A 15,373-nucleotide genomic window follows, 5' to 3' on the forward strand; every position below is an offset into this window, starting at 1 on the left:
ATAAAGGCCATCATGGAGTGGGAATAAATAGTTAATGACTAGAGAGTAACTGAAGTTATTCCTAGGGGTTAAGAAATAAAAGTTCAAATTTGTCATATCAGGAGCTCACATTATTCCACAAATTTCCAGCATCAATTCTGCTACCAAAAAACAAAACAGATCCAGCCATTTTTTGCACCGTTTACGAAAAGAGCATAGATGAAACAGTAGGAATCCTAGGATCTGAAAATCCAATCTCTCGAAGAAAGGTCATCCAGTAACATCTGAGCAGCAGTTTTAGGCCTTTATGTGCTAAGGATTATTTGTGTTTTTCTTTAATTTTTTTTTGGAATTTTTAAAGGTTCAGAAGCATCTTTTTTAGAAGTCGTAAACACAAGTTCTTTCAGTCCAGTGGTGTCGAAAAATCACTCCTCCTATCGTTCTCGTCGGTGTTTTTAGCTTGCTCTGTAGAGAGGCTGTACGGCTCAACTCGTCCCTCTTTAAAGGCATCACCCCAAATCTGAAGTGGTGCAGATTTCAGGTGGAGTATTCGTATACGGGATGGGAGACTATGGAGAGGGGGGTGATTCCGTCCATTTCTTCCTAATTGCCGTAAAAAACGGCCCGAAGATTAGGCGCCACAAAAGGCTGGCGCGCTCCAGTCGAACTCCTTGTGGAAAATAGTGCGCCAGAACGCCCGTAGCCGTATCCTCCGGGCCGTTTTTTACGGCAATTAGGAAGAAATGAACGGAATCACCCTCCTCTCCATAGTCTCCCATCCCGTATACGAATACTCCACCTGAAATCCGTACCACCTCAAATTCGTGGAGTGGTGTCTTTAAAGGATTTTCAAAAAAAAAAAATCCAGTTACGGCCGATTGAAATTTTCTGCCCAGATGGTACCGTGACGTGAGAAGTTGGAAGTGTATTCCCTGAGTATTCGAAGTAGGCCACCTGTGAGCTGGCGTTTACCGGCCATCAGATAAAAATCAGCGTAAGAAAGTTGTTGCGGTAATCGAGACTGTCAGATTCGTCCGAAGATAAAAGGGCTGCGCTGACCTTGCCGTGGACTCAAAGCGTTCCCGGTCGCTTTTTCCATCCCTATGGGCGTGACTTTTGGCGCAATTCACAAAAACCTAAAAGAGTGCATTTGCCGCCGAAACAATTGCCCTTAAAAAAGGCAAATTCAGCGGCGCTGAGCCTGAAGAGCTGTGTGAGGACGACGTCTCAAGTCCATGTGCACTTTTTCGTCGTTGTTTCACATTTGCTTAATTTTGGTGTGTTCTTAAGATACATTAGGAGTGCATTGTCGAGGACGTTTTTCTCCAAGTACCGCAAATACGGTCGAGGCTAATTTTTTTTCGCATACAATTACACAACAGAAAACCGAAACACTTTGTTCTTTTCGCTCTCTTTCTTCCTTCAGTAGACGGAATGTCCAGACGAATTTTGCCGCAGTCACATCAACAGATCACCGAATACTCTCTTCTTCCTCATTTTTTTCAAAGATGATTATTATGCTTAGTTTGCAGAAATTTCGTTTGCAACACTGGTATATCCGTTCCAGTTAAATTCATCAATTCCCGGAAGAGTTGCTGGATTTCATTGGAACATAAGATATTTTATCACTCATATTTGATTTTATTTGATTTACTCCTCTGTGTTGGTCTATTTTTATGTGAGAAAGAAATGAAATTTTCGAGAAAGTTGCAAGAAATATGCCAATGGGCTTCTCTTCGCTCCAGCTGCTGATCTAGTTTTGTTTTTCCTAAGAAACACTAATCCACGACCTCATAAGTACTAGTTTTGCGATTTAAAAGAATGAATAAGTAATATTTTATGCGAGCAAGTCGATGCTTTCTGCGTTGAATCTCTTGAACTTCTGTATCGAATTAGTTTCAGCGACTATGAGGATCTAGGTTCCGGCTGAAATATTAATTCTTGAGGTGATTAATGTTTCTTCAAAGGGTTCCATTACAAAAATCCCCATCTATGGACAACCAAATTATCTATAATGTTGCAAACAAAGATTTTTTTAATGAAAAAAAGTGGATTGAAGCTGGCAAAATATAACCAGCAAGATCTCCTTTTCACTCATAAACACCATCCTTTGGACAATCCCAGGCAATTTTTTTGTATAAGCTTACAATTACTATTATTATTACTGTTATTAAAGACTAGTATTTTTTTTCCTCTACATGTAATTTTTCTGCGTTTCTGTTCTCCGTGTATCATTTCTGAAAAATCCTTCAAGAAAGAGGATCGGTTGAGGGACAACACCTTTTTCTGGGTTTTTATTCGCGTAATAACCGTTCGTTGCACCGCGTGCAATTGTTCCAAGGATGTCCAATCTGAGGTACTCTTGAAATAGCACTTTTCACGTAATTTTAGTCAATTCTCCAAAAATTGCCATTGTTGTGTTGCTCTTATGAGCTTTATTGAGGTTACATAAGGGTTCATAGTGATTTTTTCACGTATTTTCAAAATTTATCGAGTTTCTCGGTACCAGGACAGTGGGGAAATATAAAATCCCTCATGAGATGGGAAAATTCAACTCCCTATTCTTCAAAGATGCGAAGACACATTTGTTACGAAGCTACGCCCACCTGTTTGAAGCCGATACGGTTGTACGAGCATCATTCATCACGTAAGGTCGTAAGAGTGATTTATGTGAAAGATTTTTCCGAGCGATAAAGCCATACCGATATCAGCCCCGCCTACGCATTCGGTTCCAGGAATATCTTGCCAACACGTTTCCTAATGGATAATCTTGCCTAGAATATTTTTTTTTCAGGGAGAATACATTGGAAATTCTACTGCATTCATAGAACATTAATCTTTTCTATTTATCTTATATGTATCTATGTATTTATCTGTGTATGTATTTATCTTAAATGGAAAAATAAATGAATGCGAATGAATAAAAATAATTAAATAGATCAAATAATTTTTGAGAAAATAAATGCAAAACGATCGTCTTCGCAGAGTTAATGAAACCTGATCTCTACACCCTGTCTGGGTCAGATTCCCGGCGAAAATAAACAAATTAGTGAATAAAAGTGCAGTTCAAAATTTAAAAAATGGCCTTTTTTCATTTTAATTTCATTTGAGCGTACTAATTTATTGAACAGTTTGGTTTTTTTTTTTTGCTGTAAGAGAAGAACAATGGCGTGAAAAATCTCTTCGGATTCTCTTTTTTTTTGCCGTTTAATCCTCTCTTCCATTATTTTTTACTCATTTTCTTATATCGTAGCTAGATCTTGTTATGTTGTTTGTCACAAATAAACTGAGAGAACTAGTCCCCTAGAAGTTTTTAGATCTCGAAGATGATTTGTGTTGATTTCAGTTTTCTTTATTTGTGAAGTTCTCCTTGCCTGAATGTTGAGTGAAAATTTGCAGAATTCATCTAACTAATATATAATAGGGATCTGCGCCACTTCCTGTTTCGGAACAGTTCTCGGTGAGGCTGTTTTTTTTTCTGAAGTAAATAAAACGTACTATGAGAGTTAGGAAAGTATAATGGTTACGCATCAGCTCAAATATACACGTTATATGGCTGCATTGTTATTTGCTTTCCAATTAGTAAATAAAAACATTTTCTACATATGTACTTTTCGCTCCTTGATTTTTTTTTCTTCTCTCTTGTCACATTTTATTCTCCTCTGTGCACGTTTTCTCAATCCTCATGTGCTTTTTATTTGTTTTTTTGCACTCTTTTCTTTTTGTAAACACATTTTCTGAGTGTTGTTAATGTTCTCCGGGAAGTTCTTCGTTCTTCTGAGAGGCAATCCATCTAATTGTGAAAAATCCACGAACGTGACTGTAACGGCTTTCGACTACTAAAGACCTGCCATCCAATTTATATCAGAAAAACATCACATCTGTCATCCATTTCATGCTGCTCGAAGATTTTTCCAGATCTTAAATTATCCTGACGAGAGTCAGCTGTTCGGAATAGTTGGGGCATCGAAGTGCTTTAGAAAAAAAAAACGGGGAAAAAAGAAGCTCACATGTTCTGCGTATCAGCTGACCGGTTTTTATAGAAATCTGTATTTTGAGGAGATTTAGGTGGGTTTCCTCTATATTACTGTACATTTATAATAGTGGGAATGATACTACCTTGCATCTTTTCTGAAAATTGAAACTTTCGACATTCGAACATCACACATCCGCCGTGAAAAGCACAGCGCATGGTTCCACTGGCAACAAACTGGATGCTGATTTTTGTAAAATTTTCTGACTCAAACAAAATGTGTTTTTTTTTTCCTTCCTTCTTTTCTTATACACCATTGGTGTGTGAGAATAAGTAAATAAATAGATAAATCCTCGAGGCTCACAAGGACGAATTGATTTCGGAGAAGTTAATTTATGTGAGGTACTTACAAATTTTTTGAATTAAAAAAAAAGACTTGCTTTTGTTGGAGATAAGTTCCCCACTATCCCATTTTCATTGAAACATCACTTATACTCGGCTGGATAGCAATCTTTGGACTCCGAAATTATTTTGTAGTTTCAGTTTTGGGACCTTGTTTATGTGGGTCCCGGGGTCTGAACCAATTCCCAACCAATTTCCCGCGATTTGTCACCACCTAATCAGCTCTTTAGTCAAATATTTGGTCATCGCTGCTGCGATCATCTGATTGCCGACAATGTTGACACATTTATAAACAAAATCTTTGTTTATTTTCGATTTCCTCCCCCATCGAAGAATAACTGAAGACAGAATCAGATGATGCTAATCGAAAACAACCGCGATTAGCAGTGCAGCACGTTTTTACGTATTTATTTCACTGAAATCGCTGCGCTAGTGCGCAAATTACGACATAAAAAGTCGTTTTATGATGCTCTTATCGAAATTTGATGTTTGTTTCGTAAGAAGCAAGCTGATGGATCAGGAAAAAAAGATTCTGATAGTTTAACAGGAACCTTAATCTCTTGAAGATTTTGAAAAGTTATGAATAAAACAAACATCGAAATCAGCAGTAGAAGATTCTTAGAAGATTTTATGAAGATTCCACTTCAAGAAGAATTAGAATCGCTTCTATTTTGCGGAGAAATGTTGGAAGTATTTCGAAAAATTACTGAAACCTTCCAAAAAAATTCCTTTAAGTTAGCTTTCAGCTTTTTCTAATACAATATTTCCAGATTAATTTTATTAAATGTTCCTTAATAACCTTTTTATTTTCTTAGCCTGCTGATAACCTAGAATTATGTTTGTAGCGAAGTACAGATGAGAAATGGCTGAAAAATGGAGATAAGGAAGAAATGAAGATGAAAATTAAATATTAAAGTCTCAGGAAAGTGAGAATGGTACAAAAATAGAATTTCGAACAAAATCATTTTAAAATGGTTGGAATGACTTTTCTTCAATTTTCTTTGTTCACGTATAAATGTCTTGTTGTTCGATTTGTTTGGATTTAGCACTTGTAACAAAATTGGTGAGGATTGTTTAATTCAACTTATGGTTTAATTTCAGTTAATGTTCCATTTAGTTTTAAGCTTTTTCGAAAGAAACTTCTTTCGATTTATTTTTTTTAGTTCTCAATTTTCTTATATTTTTTACAGTAATGAAAATAAGCAGATGTTATGAAATAAACAGATGTTAACAGCTTTCTCACCTTCTCTACATGTTTCTGTTTCTGGGTCCCTCTAACAATCTGATCTGCGATTTTTTTTTGCTTGAGGTCAAATTAAATGTTTCTCATGCCAGAGGTGTGAACACTGATTTACTGCCTGTTATTATTGTTTCAGGATATGTTTAAATTTGCGATTACACTGATTAGGTGACGATTTTCGCACTCTATTAGCACACTGTGTTTTTGTTGTCAATAGGGTTTATCAGTGAACGATTGGAATACGTTTTTATGGACAAAGAACACTATCAAGAAATCAGTCGGATCAATTTGCAGAACTGATGCAATCGAAATTCGGACAATTGAAAATTGGAGTGGGTAGTTCTTGAAATTTCCCTAACCACTAAGCAAGAAGTGTTTTTCCTCAAAGGAGACGATGAAGCAAAACTTAACTTCAACGAGTAACAGTTGTTTTTGTTTAGATTTATTTTTTTATCTTTTTCTGAATCTAGGGTGTTTTATTTTTTCAGAAGTACTTCAGAAACAATTTTGGAACAAAACACGACATCTTCACATCCGAATCGTTCGAAGAGTTTCCTAATTCTACAGAATGGATCATACCAGAATAGGTAGAATCTCTAGTGTTGGTCAGGTTGGGTGTTTTTAGTTGTATTCTGGTGAAGGTCGATGATTATTCTTCCAAATTTGTGGAAATAATCCATGATCAAGAACTTAATTGTTTCACAGTTCCAATTTCTAGGTATGATTTTTACCTTCAAATTTATTAAAATGCAATTTGCTCGCCAAATTTATAGAAATGTTTTACTAGAAACAATTTTCCTGGACGAGCATTTTTTTTTGCAGCCAACATGACTCAGCATATTTTGACCTCATGGTGAAATTTGAGAACCTGCACTCCGGGATAGTTTTCGCTGTGTAATGTTTAGATTTATGTGCACGTTCTCAATTTTCAAGGCTTTCCCACATGAAATTTACACTTTGTTTGTCGTTTAGCGAGATAGCACGCATCAAATCTTCTTTCGAACATAATTTGCTTAAAAGCAACGCATATAAACTAAGCGAATGAAAGCCGTAAGCACGTGGGAAAAATCGGAATCGAAGCGAATGCGTTGTAGCAATGCGGCAAAATTCCACTGTAGATCAGGAATCTACAGTGAAATCTCTGGAAAATAACAGTACGGTCAGATCGTTTAGGAAGTTATGAAAGGCTATGCATACTTTTCACACTATTCACAAACAAATACAAATACATGCAGTATACACACACACAATTATACAGTACAATCTGTGGCCAGCTAACACTGACACATTGCTTGGAAATATATGGTCCTGTGGAACGATGTACCACATTTTTGCTGATTGTTCAAAAAAGAAAAAGAAAAAACTGAGAGAAACACTGGAAAGACGAGGGAGAGATGTGTTAAGGAGCGTGTCATTGATTGATCAGCTTCTGATCTCAGCGAGATCCTTTGTCGATTTTCCAGAAAATCATGCGAATTTGAGAAGTTCTGCAATTGCGGACCCTCCCTGATAGCAGAATTCCTGTTATTTTGCATCTGTAGACTGTACTTCGAAAATTTTACGGAAAAGAATTTAGCGCTGAGCGTTATTTTGTTCCTTCACACTTTTTGTTTATTTATTTACTTTTCGTTCTTTTTCTCTTAGTTCTTTTTTGCTGTTATTTCCAATAATATTCCTTCTAGAAATAATTTGTCTATTCAGAATTAGGGTTTTGTATGTGAGCCTAACCTAGGCGAGCGATGTTGTAAATCCAACACCTCGTTGACTATAACACCGCGAAAAATCACCTTTGGTGACTGTAGAACACAGTGGTAATTGGTGAGGTTCACATAAGTAACACCTCGACAGGGATGGGATGCCTCCGGGCGCCGTCCCTATAGTGTTGACCAGCCAGTGACACTGGCCGTTCACTCGCTTCATTTCTCGAAATTACTGGATCGCATTCGTGACGTCGTCGTCATCAGCTGAGCAGCATCCGCTAAGCTGCTGTTCGCAACACGTTTCCCACCGATTTCATTTGCCAAATGTCAAGAAAATGTCAGCAAATGTTTGCCGCGCCCCGCCCCACCGAAATTTCGCGCTTAGCTCCCGCCCGCCCCTCGGATGCACCGACTATCTTCTTTAGTATTCCGCTTGTTCATCGCCTTGATGTGTATACTTTCAGTTCTGCTCCTAATGTGCGTTTGTGAACTCCTCTCTAGTGATAGTAGCGATTAGGTGTTGACGACGCACGTGCTGGTAATTTGAACGAGTTTTTCCGGTCGTTTGTCATCCTGGTCATGGCCGGTTCCATTGACGTTATTAGGTGTTCATCGACTGAATTACTATCGATTTCATTCGCAGGGTATTTTCCAGAGTATCGCTCAGTTTCAAGTATCATTTTCCAGCCTCGTGGGCGCATGGAGGCTGGAGTGGCTGTTCGCTACAGCAGTTAATTTCGAACAGAGGTGAAGAGATTTGAAATCCATGAGGTGATCGTTGAAATATGCGAATTTTCTATGACAGTTTTTTTTCTCGACAGGCAGATTCTGCTCTTCAGTCTCAGGCTCCTCAATGTTGCAAAACTCTCCGAAACCTTTAGAGAATCCTGGGAGGTTGTCCAGAATCCGATTTTTTCATTCACTTACGGTTTTTTTTTTTCAAACAGTCGCTGACTCTACGATATTGATAGGGCCACAATGAGTTCTAGCAATTTCTAAAGTTTAGTTTTTTCTTTAATGCTTTCCCACCATTGAAACGCCATCATTTCAATTCTCGCTCTGCATCGAATCGTACTCTCTCATTTTTGCAAAATGTGGTTTTGTACTCTTTAAGTATAATCAACAAAAAGTATCTTTTGCTTCCTGAATACGTACTTGAAATTAATTTCAACGATGAATGAAGTTGACAGCTGCAGCAGAAACTTTTCATTCAGTGAATCCATCAAATGATTGATTACTCGTAAGTGTCAATATTTGCGAAGAAATTTGAAAATAGTAGATAGAAGGTCATTTTTTTCTATGGAGCCACATTCCACCAAATCTCCCATTGATGAGATTATTTTAGCATTTAACTCTAATTTGTACATCGAATTTTCAATGTGTCCTACTTATTTCCTCGGAAATTTTAGGGATCAGTTCTAGAAAATCGTACGTTGCTGCGAAGAAATGCAGAATTTCTTATTTTCTTCTCCTCTACTCTTTTCATTGATCAATTTCAAAGTGTTCCCTTAATTGATGATCAAATAGATCATAACTGACCAGATTTACGATCGTTGCTTTGGTTCCACCTACTGATTAACCGTAGACAGTGAAGCGATGGGGAGAGCTGCTGTTTTTGTACTCTTTTCTTTCCCGTGATGGAGGGAGGTGGAGGGGAATGGTTAAAGAAGTGAGTTTTTGACCAATCCCCTCTCCCCCTGGACGTATTACCCTTTTTATGTATTTTTTACCCTGTACTTACGCACTAACCTATCTTTCATTTCCTAGTATTGAAAGCGAAGAGGACAGAATTAGGCTAAAAGTTAGTTCAGCTCACTTTTCTCGTTCACCGTTGGCTTTTCGCCTCTATTTGCATGCGCGGTCAGACGAGGTTCCCCACCTCGCACCGTATGCAAAAAGTACACAAATCGTACGCAAAAGTGCAACTTCTGCCCATAACTAACGTAGAGCAACGAAGGCAAAGAACGTCTGACTAAGAATGAAGTACATAAAACTATTCAGCTGGTCAGTTTGCATAGAAAGAGCGGCGAAACTCTTTGTGATCCGATCTACAGATGTGATGTCGGACGTGCCGCCACCCACGCATCCATCCATCCCCGTAAGGAACAGATTTCATTTGAACGAACAGGCGCCAAGTGATTTATGCGTTCCGATTCATCATCTATTCGACTGTCATCGCCCGTCGTCGTACTCGCCAGACGTTTTTGGCGGCGAAACTTTTACATTCCGATTTTTTTTCGTGTTGTTTTTTCTACGAAAGATTTATTCCTTCCATATGGTAGTGAACGGTGGACCAGTTTTTTTCTTCTTCGAATATCTGCCACTCATCAGCGATCGTAGCATTAGCGGAATGGGTTCGCTTTTCGTGGACGACTTGGCTGTGCTCTCGTTCTTTTGAGACGAGTTTAGGAGAGTGAGTAAATAAATGAAGTGTTTAGCGTTGATTAGGTCCTTTTAGGAAACGCCAACGTGTTCGGCTTAAATTCACAATTATTCGGGGTTTAATGAAGGAGTGTCTGGCTATACAACGGCTTTTTTAGGAGGGTAAGGAAGGTAGAGGGGGACAGGTGCCCCATCCTATGCACTAAAAGGGAGCGGAAGACAGGGGATGGGGAGAGGAAAAGGTGAGCGGATCTATCAAATCAGTATTCTATTTCATTCATACAAGTCCAGTGCGAATTTCTCCTGGAATCATGGAGGAAGAAATTGGTGGTTGGCCAGAAGCAGTTAGCCGCGTCAGATCATCGACCTTTCTGCTGCCGCTGCGGAACCTCTTACCATTCCGCTACATTGATGAATTGATGAATATTTATCATAAGCTCACCGATATACGGTAACTGTTTTCCATATTTCACCCAGGTGTTGGTGCACGATGTTCCCGTGGACGCTGCAGATCGAAATCGCGGCATCAAATCGTTAGTGGAGTGCACCGTAGGTTGCTGTTAATGCTCCCAAATCGTTGAAAATTAGTCGAACAGCGGTGGAGGTGGATTGGCCACGTTTCATTACGTACTTTGCCATCAATTCGGCAACCCGACGTGATATTCCAGATCCACCCTAAGATCCCATCCTTTCTCTATTATTTCTTATTTATTTCTTCTATTATTTTTCATATTTCTAATTTGCAGCATCACCGTCGTTAAATCAATGCATGTGGTACATCTTCTTAGATAATTCCATTAGTAACTTTATGTTTGTTTATTTGTTTATTCATAAATATGGTGTGCATATATCCAGAAATGTACTGTTTACATAACCACTTTCCTTCTCTTTCAGATTTCAACTGATGTCCTTCTATGTACCAAAACCACCAAAACAGACTCCTCAATAAGTATCGGGAAGATCTGAATGATACCCGAAGTGGGATCAAGTGCACCAGTTCTGAGAGACGAGGACGAGTTCACCGTGCTACCTTGTTTCTTAATTGTAAACATCAAGAAGGAGATGTCTTTCTCCTGTAGTGTTTTTAGCGCGCGACAAGAAAAAAAAAACGAAGAGAAATGGGATAGCACTTTCGAGAACCATGAAAATATTGAGCGTGGTTCCAATTTAGACAAATATATTTTTGAAAAGTATTGAAACAAAGTGAAAAATCGAGGATTAAAAACGACTCAATTCCAGTTTCTGGTCTCTTTTTCTTTTTTCCAGTAGGTTCGCGCCCATGTTTTGATGGATGACGATCAAAATGGGAAATATTTCGTGGAAATCCAAGCAACAGTGGATCTGAGAAGTACTCATGGCTTCAATTCATCAAACGAGGCAACTTTTTACACTTTTGTAGGATTGACAAAGTAGAATCATGTAACGAATAATGAGAACCAATGAGAGCTTTTCGCTGGGATTTATAAGTGTTCCGGGTTTTTGCTATAGATGTAGTTTCAAACTACGTCTCTAATATCATCTGCTACGTAGGTGTGGGGTAGGCAAAACTTCTCCCGATCGCTTTTTTCCGTCACTGACGCTCATTTTCCTTGTGTTATGTTTTTTTTTCCAGAACTACAATATTGACGTAACATTCACGTAACACAACATTATTGTATAACAGCTTCATCACTGTTTTGGTATAACATATATGTTATGTCATACAATTTGTCATAGTTCTGGAATGAAAAATCGGAATTTTTACATTCACGGGTAGCAATTAAGAAAATAAATACATGTCGAACTTTAACTTTCAGAGATCCATGTCCCAAAGGTAGTTCCCTTTAGAAAATTGCACAAGTTTCAAACAATTTCTAGGTCAAACTATATTAGTTGGACCGTCGTCGATGACTAAACGTGGTGGAAATGTGCCAAGAACTTGTGAACTACTTTCGTCGATTGTTCTCGCGAAACGAAAAAAAAACTTTGAACTAACACAATCCGGGCACCGGTTACTCACATCGCGTATGACTCACTGGAAACTTTGTTTGGCGATCATTCCATGTGTACATAGTTTGTTCCGCTTAGGAATTTCATTAGGTACGTTCACCTTCATTCCATTTTAGGCGGGGTTTTTTTTCTGGCTCCTTTTTTTCGTTCTGGTAGATGGTGAAAGGTTGCATTGCAGGTTCTCTTCACTGTGTTGATTCAGCTTGAGGGTGTGTAGATGGAAATAGATGGGTTTGTAAAAGAGGGAACCTCCGGCTGTGTAAACAGTTGCTTACACAATCCGAGGTTGCCCTTTTGATCTTTGTTGATCTATTTCTGGAAATATTGCAACCTGCATTTGCTTAGTTGCGCTATCAAAAACAGCAGGTGTTCATAATTATGCATCATGTAATGTTGTTTAAAATAGCAATACTTATATTTATTTATGACCCCTTCCCATTTTTCTTTCTTCCATTTTTACCCATTGAATCTTTTGTTCGATTAATTACTAGTTTGGTTAAATTTTGGAATCATGCGTGGAATTCTTTCAACGTAAATGGATAATAAAAACATAACATCACTGACTTTTCCAGAATTACAGAAGTTTCTGGCAGTATGACAAGTTAGTCTGGATGCACAAAAGCTTCCTCACTCGTCGGTGCCTGCCGCCTGATTTTTGTAACAAAATGACTCTTGCGCTGCTGCTATTTTTTAGTTGTCTGTAAAAAAAATCTGAAAACAGCAGCAGATGTTTTCCTTTCGGTGGACGTTCAAACGCTTTTCTCAACCTGTGAACTCATTTTTCGTCAACTAAGGCTCTTCTTCTTGTCGAGTACAGGCTAATTTTTCATCAACAACCTTCGAACAAAGCAAATGACGAGTTTTTACGTGGATGCACCCGCGCCGGACGCGGGACATTTCGCCAAAGCGATGCAGAGGAGAATTAATGGACAGTAATTGAAGCGAGTTAGTCGAAAAATCGTTCGATGACCACGAACTACAAGGACTCGGAGGTTACTCGCACTCGGCGCACCTCTTCATTACTTCGGAGGAACAAAACAGCGAAAGTACTACGAAAGTGCAGAGAAATAGGAGCTACCGTATACAGGCTATGTGCTGTCGGACTCACACATGGAGCTAGTGATAATGGCGGTTTTTCTTCGTTTTACAGCTCTATGCTTCTCCATCTTCCAGCGCATAACAATTAAGATATCACACATGTTCACACATGTAAAAATAAACATCAAATTTGTACGAAATGAATGTCTCGCAAAATGTTTCTATTTTTATCGAAATATTCCGTATTATACTTGGATATTTATAAAATAATTCTAACTTTTAAACTTGTAGTCGTTTCAGGTGGTGACCGTGAAATTTCAGACAGATTTAAACTAGCATTTTAATCCTAATCGGTTTGCCCATATCCTATTTTTCTTGATGATTCATTCACTGCATTCTGAAACAATTTCTTGTTTCTCTTTTTTCTCACGGTTTCATGGTCAATTCTGCCGCATCAAAGGAATACTAACTAAAGAATGAGCAAATAATTAATGGGACTTATATAAAATATTAGTAAAATTCAATCACCTTAGAATATCAGGTTTCCGATCGAAAATATTTGGTAAAAAAGTGACGATTCTTTTTAAGACAATTGTTATGTGGTTCCCTTTATGAGAAAGCAGAAGAAAGGAGAATATCAACTTTCCTGTCTTCAGAATGTATTTTTGTAACTTTTAGCATAATAGTAAACGATAATTAACTAATGTCTAATTAAATGTTATATATTTACTTATATTTGAATAAAATAGGAGAAGAAAAAAGTAATAAAACGTTAATAAAACCAGCATTAGCGTAGTAAGAACATTTAACGAAATGTTCGTTTTTATAAGAATGTTCCATTTCCACAAACCCTAATTTTAAATCCTCTCATTGGTGTTAGATTGATGGAACTTTTTTCTCTAAGAAAAGTTTTACAGTTACAGATTTCTGTATAAAACTATTGGATAAGCTTCTCCTGTATTTCGAAGGAGTTGCTGCTAGTCTTGAGGTTTTCGGAGAAGTTTTGTAATTTTCTGGCATGGATATCTTCTCTACAATTGTGGCATCTCGTTATTTTGTTTTATAACTGGTATTCGAGTTTTCTTTCATTTTTATTCGAAAACTAAAAAAAGGAAAAAGCAGAAAGGAGGGCAAAAAAAGAAAGAGAAAAAAAGTGATCCTCACTGAAGCCATTCGTCCATCGCTACACATGAGTCGATTACGGCAGTTTTTTGCTGCTTTCTCGATTGTTCCGAATACAGATCCTCATAATGATGTATGTAATGTCATAAATAATGTATTGTTCTGATTTTAATTCTCAGTTTCATGTATTCCTTGTACAATTTGAAGCGTATGGCGTAATTTGAAGCGTACCATTTGCGTAGCAGAATATCTAATGAATTCTGCTTGTCCTTTTTGCCACAGAGGATAACACTTGCGAAATATCGGACATATATTTGCAAAAATCGTAAAATAACAGCAAGCAGGTGCAATGAACGCTCGGGCGGGTAGTTTTCTATGTCTTTCACTACTAATAATTGGGTTATTTATCTTTTCCCCGCCATGACTACAGCGCCTCGCCGTCCCGCCCCCGTCCCACCCACGTCGTGCTGCTACCCGACAAGGTCATCACCGCATCGTTTGCTCTCTCCCGGTTATGTGGCCGTATTATTATTTCAGGCCTTATTAACTTCGGTTTGGTGTTTTCAGTTTTAAAAAAAACAAATAGAGATTGAGTAAAGACCTATTTTTTGTTTAGGAGAGTTTGAATTTTTTTCACCAAACAGGCGGTATCGTTTTTTTTTTCAGAAGCTTTATTTATATGATGTTTACCGCCTTCTACGTTATCAAATCTTCTTGAAATTGATTGTACACTTTTTTTTCTTGTGGTACTCGATTTGGTCTCAGAGAGGAATTCCAACGCTATTTTGATGCTTATAAGCTTATCAGCGATGAGAAGTTTCTGCCGGTTTCAAGTTTAAGTAAATAAAAATTCGAGTAAAAAAAATTGAATAGAACATACTGTGTTTCTCGTCCTAACTTATTTTGTCGTTTCGTTCTTTTTTTTTCAGTTCTCTCCACTGTAGCTACTTGAGTCTTTTAGACCTTGAAAAGTCTATGAGATTTCTAAGACTGAAGATTTTCCATTTTTTCACCATCCAGATTTTTATTTTTTGTGAACTTCGCGTTTTTCCCTTCACTATAGTTGAAACAATAGTAAACACTAAGTTTGTACCATGATAGACGCTCTCTTTTTGCATAAAACATTTTTGAAGGCTGCGTTTTTCTAAACAGATGTGATAATTTCTGAGATTTCAGAGGTAGCCATGGTTGCAATTGGCTTCTCTCCACTATTTTTCACCTGTTATTTCTTTTTCTTCGTTTCTCCACTCGAAAACAGTGAGGCGTTGAATTTTCTGATTTTATTATGCAATTCTTTAAGTAAAACGAAAAATTGGCCCTGATTTCAGAAGTTTTGGAGTTTTTTTTCCCAGAATGAGAAGCTTACCCAATCAAGTAGTAGATGGAATGTAGATACTTTTCGTGGATTTCTTTATCAAGGAAAGAATTCCGTTAATTTTTTTTTGTTTTTTTTTTTGCTCGAAGTTAGTCCAGTAGCTCACTCAAGGCCTACCTGTAACCCCGAGTACGGCGGCGCTCCTGATGACCTCCTTCTCTTCGACAAATGTA

The sequence above is a fragment of the Necator americanus genome, chromosome I (genome assembly GCF_031761385.1).
Source record: "Necator americanus strain Aroian chromosome I, whole genome shotgun sequence".
Lineage (NCBI taxonomy): Eukaryota > Metazoa > Nematoda > Chromadorea > Rhabditida > Ancylostomatidae > Necator > Necator americanus.